The sequence below is a fragment of the Rhinoderma darwinii genome, chromosome 3, assembly GCF_050947455.1.
Source record: "Rhinoderma darwinii isolate aRhiDar2 chromosome 3, aRhiDar2.hap1, whole genome shotgun sequence".
In the NCBI taxonomy this organism is placed as follows: Eukaryota; Metazoa; Chordata; class Amphibia; order Anura; family Rhinodermatidae; genus Rhinoderma; species Rhinoderma darwinii.
The window spans coordinates 108568653-108575980 of NC_134689.1; positions in this window are offsets into that span (position 1 = coordinate 108568653).

The following is a 7328-nucleotide window of genomic DNA, read 5'->3' on the forward strand; positions in this document are numbered from 1 at the left end:
ATGTTTAAAACAAAGAGGTTAAAACAAAAAATCCCGGGACCACGCTTACGCGTTTCAGACCAGTGGGGTCCTTAAAGGAAGGGTGTCGAGTGTTAGGGATCTGCCAGGTACTACGTCTAGGTATACTCCTGGGATTAATCAATCCACACCTGAGGCCAGACCTGTTCGACTGACACCATCTCCCACCAACCAGGGTGGCAGGCTTAGGAGTGGGAGAGCCTATCGCGGCCTGGTCAGTCGGAGTTAGCTCCGCCCCCTGTCCTTTATTACCTGCCTTGTTCTCCTCCTCAGTGCTTGTAATTCTTCTGGATTCCTGGCCCCACTGCTGCTTGCTCCAGCCTGCTTCTGCCGTGTTTCTGCCTTGCTGCAGTTCCGCTTAACCTGCTTTGCTTTGCCTCTGGCTTGCTTCCTCCTCCGTGCCCACTTGGGTGTACTCCACTTCATCCTGGTCCGGACTACTCATTCACCGCTCCGTTTCCTCGCGGCGTTCCGTGGCTACTGCCCCTTCCCTTGCATGTTCCCTGTTTGTTCTCCCGTGCACTTAGACAGCGTAGGGACCGCCGCCCAGTTGTACCCCGTCGCCTAGGGGGGGTCGTTGCAAGTAGGCAGGGACAGGGCGGTGGGTAGATTAGGGCTCACTTTCCCTTCACCTCCTTCCTGCCACTACATAATTACAAGCCCTTACCTAGTCTACCATCTCTCCTACGCTGACGCTATCATGGACCCCCTTGAGACCCTGACCCAGCAGATGCAGGGCCTCTCCCTACAGATCCAGGCCCTGGCCCAGAGGGTCAACCAGGGTGACGCTGCCTTAGTAGTACCCCTCACCTCACCTCTAGAACCCGACCTCAAGTTACCTGACCGGTTCTCAGGGGACCGTAAGACGTTTCTCTCCTTCCGGGAGAGTTGCAGACTGTATTTCCGCCTAAAACCCCACTCCTCAGGTTCCGAGAACCAGCGGGTGGGTATCATCATATCCCGACTACAGGAAGGGCCCCAAGAGTGGGCCTTCTCCTTGGCTCCTGATGCCCCTGAACTTTCCGCTGTTGATCGTTTTTTCTCTGCCCTCGGACTCATTTACGACGAGACTGACAGGACTGCTTTAGCCGAGAGTCAGCTGGTGACCTTACGTCAGGGTAGGAGACCGGTTGAGGAATACTGTTCTGATTTTAGAAAGTGGTGCGTAGCTTCTCGGTGGAACGATCCGGCCCTAAGGTGCCAGTTTAGGTTAGGATTATCTGACGCCCTGAAGGATCTGCTGGTTAGCTACCCCTCTTCTGACTCCCTTGACCAGGTTATGGCCCTAGCAGTACGACTTGACCGACGTCTCAGGGAACGTCAACTTGAACGCTTCAATGTGCTCCCCTCTGACTTTTCTGCGATTCCCCCCGAGGTCCCGTCTCCTCGCCCCTCCACGGAGGACTCGGAGGTACCTATGCAACTCGGGGCCTCCATGTCCCCTCGACAACGTAGGGAGTTTCGCAGAATGAATGGTCTCTGCTTCTACTGTGGGGACGACAAGCATCTACTGAACACCTGTCCCAGACGCAAGAATAAGAAGCCGGAAAACTTCCGCGCCTAAGTGATCATCGGGGAGGTCACTTGGGCGCACAGGTATTTCCCGTTAATGTGAAACGCAATAATATTTTGCTTCCCTTTCAGGTCTCGTTTGCTGGCTGGTCTGCCACGGGTAGTGCTTTCGTGGATTCTGGCTCATCTGCTAATAACATGTCTGTGGAATTTGCTATGTCTCTAAAGATGCCTTTTATTGATTTACCTTATCCTATCCCTGTAGTAGGTATCGACTCAACTCCCCTTGCTAATGGTTATTTTACTCAGCATACTCCTGTTTTTGAACTCCTGGTTGGCTCCATGCATTTGGAGCAGTGCTCTGTACTGGTGATGCAGGGATTATCGTCTGATCTGGTATTAGGTCTTCCCTGGTTGCAGTTGCATAATCCCACGTTTGATTGGAATACTGGGTATCTCACCAAATGGGGTAGTGAATGTCTTATGTCATGTCTTTCTGTTAACTCTATTTCTCCCCGGGAGGAGGTAAACACGCTTCCTGAGTTTGTTCAGGACTTCGCCGATGTGTTTTATAAGGAGACCTCCGAGGTGTTGCCCCCCCATAGAGATTATGATTGCGCCATCGATTTGGTGCCTGGTGCCAAGGTTCCTAAGGGTAGGATATTTAATCTTTCATGTCCTGAACGTGAAGCTATGAGGGTGTATATCCAAGAATGCCTGGCCAAGGGTTTCATTCACCCCTCGACTTCTCCTGTAGGTGCTGGCTTCTTCTTCGTGGGGAAGAAGGATGGTGGTCTTAGGCCGTGCATTGATTATCGTAACCTGAATAAGGTCACCGTAAGGAACCAGTACCCACTTCCTTTGATTCCGGATCTTTTCAAATCAGGTTCAGGGAGCCCAATGGTTTTCTAAGTTCGATTTACGGGGGGCATATAACCTTATCCGCATCAAAGAGGGGGATGAGTGGAAAACTGCGTTCAACACACCCGAGGGTCATTTCGAATACCTGGTCATGCCCTTTGGGTTGTGTAATGACCCTGCTGTCTTCCAGAATTTTATTAATGAAATCCTGAGAGATTACCTGGGTTATTTTCTTGTTGTGTACCTTGATGACATACTGGTGTTTTCCAAGGACTGGTCCTCCCACGTGGAGCATGTCAGGAAGGTGCTCCAGGTCCTTCGGGAGAATAATCTGTTTGCTAAGACTGAAAAATGTGTCTTTGGGGTACAGGAGATACCATTTTTAGGGCAAATCCTCACTCCTCATGAATTCCGCATGGACCCTGCCAAGGTTCAGGCTGTGGCGGAATGGGTCCAACCTGCCTCCCTTAAGGCGTTACAGTGTTTTTTAGGGTTCGCCAACTATTACAGGAGATTTATTGCCAACTTCTCGGTCGTCGCTAAGCCTCTTACGGACCTTACTCGCAAGGGTGCTGATGTCCTCCATTGGCCCCCTGAGGCCGTCCAGGCCTTTGAGACCCTCAAGAAGTGCTTTATCTCGGCCCCCGTGCTGATTCAGCCCAACCAAGAGGAGCCATTTATTGTGGAGGTTGACGCATCCGAGGTGGGAGTGGGGGCCGTCTTGTCCCAGGGTACCAGTTCCCTCACCCATCTCCGCCCCTGTGCTTACTTCTCTAGGAAGTTTTCGCCCACGGAGAGTAACTATGATATTGGCAACCGCGAACTTCTAGCCATTAAATGGGCTTTTGAAGAGTGGCGGCACTTCCTGGAGGGGGCCAGACACCAGGTAACGGTCCTTACGGATCACAAGAATCTGGTTTTCCTAGAATCGGCCCAGAGGCTTAATCCTAGACAAGCTCGGTGGGCACTATTCTTTACCAGATTTAATTTCTTGGTTACCTATAGGGCTGGGTCCAAGAATATTAAGGCTGATGCTCTGTCACGTAGTTTCATGGCCAATCCTCCTTCCGAGAAGGATCCTGCTTGTATTTTACCCCCTGGTATAATAGTTTCTGCCACGGATTCTGATTTAGCTTCTGATATCGCGGCTGATCAGGGTGCAGCTCCCGGGAACGTCCCTGGGGACAAACTGTTTGTTCCCCTGCAATACCGGCTAAGGGTACTCAGGGAAAACCATGACTCCGCTCTATATGGTCATCCTGGCATCTTGGGCACCAAACACCTCATTACCAGAAACTATTGGTGGCCTGGGTTGCCTAAAGACGTTAGGGCTTACGTCGCCGCTTGTGAGGTTTGCGCTAGGTCCAAAACCCCTAGGTCCCGACCTGCGGGCCTACTACGTTCCTTGCCCATTCCCCAGAGACCTTGGACCCATATCTCAATGGATTTTATCACCGATTTGCCTCCATCTCAGGGCAAGTCGGTGGTGTGGGTGGTAGTAGACCGCTTCAGCAAGATGTGCCACTTTGTGCCCCTTAAGAAGCTACCTAACGCCAAGACGTTAGCTTCTTTGTTTGTGAAACACATCCTGCGTCTCCATGGGGCCCCAGTCAATATCGTTTCTGACAGAGGGGTACAATTTGTTTCCTTATTTTGGAGAGCTTTTTGTAAAAAGTTGGAGATTGATCTGTCCTTCTCCTCCGCCTTCCATCCCGAAACTAATGGCCAAACGGAAAGGACTAACCAATCCCTGGAACAATATTTAAGGTGTTTCATCTCTGACTGTCAATTCGATTGGGTCTCATTCCTTCCCCTTGCTGAATTTTCCCTGAATAACCGGGTCAGTAACTCGTCAGGGGTCTCCCCATTTTTCTGTAATTTCGGGTTTAACCCAAGGTTCTCCTCCGTTTCCCCTGGTTGTTCCAATAATCCTGAGGTAGAGGATGTTCATCGGGAACTGTGCACTGTCTGGGCCCAGGTTCAGAAGAACCTAGAGGCGTCCCAGAGCGCACAAAAGATTCAGGCGGATAGTAGACGTTCTGCTAACCCCCGGTTTGTCATCGGGGATTTGGTCTGGTTGTCGTCCAGGAACTTGTGCCTTAAGGTCCCGTCCAGGAAGTTTGCTCCCCGATTTATTGGACCTTATAAGATCATTGAAGTCCTCAACCCTGTATCCTTCCGTCTGGAGCTGCCCCCATCTTTTTGCATACATGACGTCTTCCATGCCTCCCTCCTTAAACGCTGCTCCCCGTCCTGGTCCCCCTCGAGGAAACCTCCTGTTCCCGTTCTCACCCCTGAGGGGGTGGAATTCGAGGTGGCCAAGATTATGGACAGTAGGATGGTCCAGGGCTCCCTCCAGTACCTGGTCCATTGGAGAGGATACGGGCCGGAGGAGAGGACTTGGGTACCTGCCCGTGATGTTCACGCTGGGGTATTGATCAAGAGGTTCCACCTTCTCTTCCCTACTAAACCGGGTCCTCTTAGTAAGGGTCCGGTGGCCCCTCATAAAATGGGGAGTACTGTTAGGGATCTGACAGGTACTACGTCTAGGTATACTCCTGGGATTAATCAATCGACACCTGAGGCCAGACCTGTTCGACTGACACCATCTCCCACCAACCAGGGTGGCAGGCTCAGGAGTGGGAGAGCCTATCGCGGCCTGGTCAGTCGGAGTTAGCTCCGCCCCCTGTCCTTTATTACCTGCCGTGTTCTCTTCCTCAGTGCTTGTAATTCTTCTGGATTCCTGGCCTCACTGCTGCTTGCTCCAGCCTGCTTCTGCCGTGCTTCTGCCTTGCTGCAGTTCCGCTTAACCTGCTTTGCTTTGCCCCTGGCTTGCTTCCTTCTCCGTGCTCACTTTGGTATACTCCACTTCATCCTGGTCCTGACTACTCATTCACCACTCCGTTTCCTCGCGGCGTTCCGTGGCTACTGCCCCTTCCCTTGCGTGTTCCCTGTTTGTTCTCCCATGCACTTAGACAGCGTAGGGACCGCCGCCCAGTTGTACCCCGTCGCCTAGGGCGGGTCGTTGCAAGTAGGCAGGGACAGGGTGGTGGGTAGATTAGGGCTCACTTTCCCTTCACCTCCTTCCTGCCATTACATCGAGAAATTATTTTTTTTTATATCAATTTGCTTTTAGTGTTTTATTAAAATAAATTTTATTTATTTGTGTGTTTGTGTTTTACTTTTTTTTTTTTTCTAACTTTTTCTTCACTATGGGGGCTGCCATTTTTTTTTTTCCATCTCTGAATGTGTCGATTAACGACACATACAGAGATGGAATACGGCACATACATCCCCATAGAGAATGTGAACGGGAGCCGTTCCATTCACTATGGTGTACGCCGTCTGTGTGGGAACGGTGCATGCGCCGCTCCCACACAGTCCAAATGAAAGGTCTTCGGCCGAGCGACATCCGGCGCCATTTTCTTGTGAACCGGAAGCCGCGGCCGGACAGTAAGATGACTACTTCCGGTTGCGGCTTCCGGACATGTGATTAGAAGTAAGCACTAGGAGCGGACGGACCGGAGGGAGCGGCGGCAGCGGTGGCAGCGGCGGCGGCTGGAGCAGGTAAGTTATGTTTGTGTATGTTCGTGTTTTAGTGTGTGATTACCACTGTATGTAAGCCTACTACACTGTGTATTCGCTCAAAAAATGACGGCACACAGTGTAGGAGGTTTGAACATTCAATCCCCTCCTTTCTCCTGGCACTAGCCAGGATAAAGGAGGGGGGATTGTTTGAGGATGCTAGAGCGAGTGTGTCTTCTCAAATTTTGCAGCATAAAGCAATGTGGTTGCTTTACCACATGCCAATGCTGCAATTATGGGAATTGCTCCCTCTAGTGACCAGCACAGGGAAATGTTATAAATTAGAATCTAATTTATAATATTTCCTGACTTGTGAAAAAATGTAAAAAATTAGAACAATGTCTAATCATGTATATAATAACTGTTTAACTAAAAAAAAATTCTAGCGACACATTCCCTTTAATCATAGCTATGATTAAGGACCCACTGGTCTGAAATGTGTAAGCGTGGTCCCGGGATTTTTTGTTTTAACCTCCTTGTTTTAAACATGACCTAATAAACCTTATAACTTTTATCTTGAGTGCTGGATATACCTACACTATACACCACTATTGCTATAATGTAGGTGACAGCAGTGCTTTTTATTTTAAAAAAACTATCTATTTTCACCACTTTATTAGCAATTTTAGATTTATGCTAATGAGTTGCTTAATGCCCAAGTGGGCGTGTTTTTACGCTGTAGATGATCGGTTACAACGAGATTACGCTTCCTCTGCTGTAACTACCACAGAAACAGTAACGAAGTGCAGAGATTGTGAATAGCCATCCCGTGGAATGTCTATTCACTGTCTAAACACTTCAGTATCGTTAATGTGTTAGTATAAGACAGCACATAGAGATCTAAAAGGATCCCTATGCGCTGCCTAAATTAATGGAGAGGAGTGCATGACGCTGATTGGTCAGCGTCATACACTCCTCTGTACAACGCCCACTTGGTCTAAAGTAAAAACACGCCCACTTGGGCATTAAGCAACTCATTAGCATAAATCTAAAATCGCTAATAACGTGGTGAAAACAGATCGTTTTTTAAAATAAAAAGCACTGCTGTCACCTACATTACAGCGCCCATCTCCTTATGTAGGAGATAGGGCACTTATAATGTGGTGACAGAGCCTCTTTAATGCGTTAATAGTCAAGATAAAGATGACTACATCTGTACCTGCTTTCTCTGCCTTCAATTATAAATGCTCTGATTAAGTATAGTTTAAAACTATTAGGTGTCACTCGAATACAGTACAACCAGCACAGTTCATATGGGAAGATTTTTGTATTCATCTTAAGGGAGGATTTACACAAACGTGTAATACGTCTGTGCAACGCACGTGATTTTCACGCGCGTCGCACGGACCTAT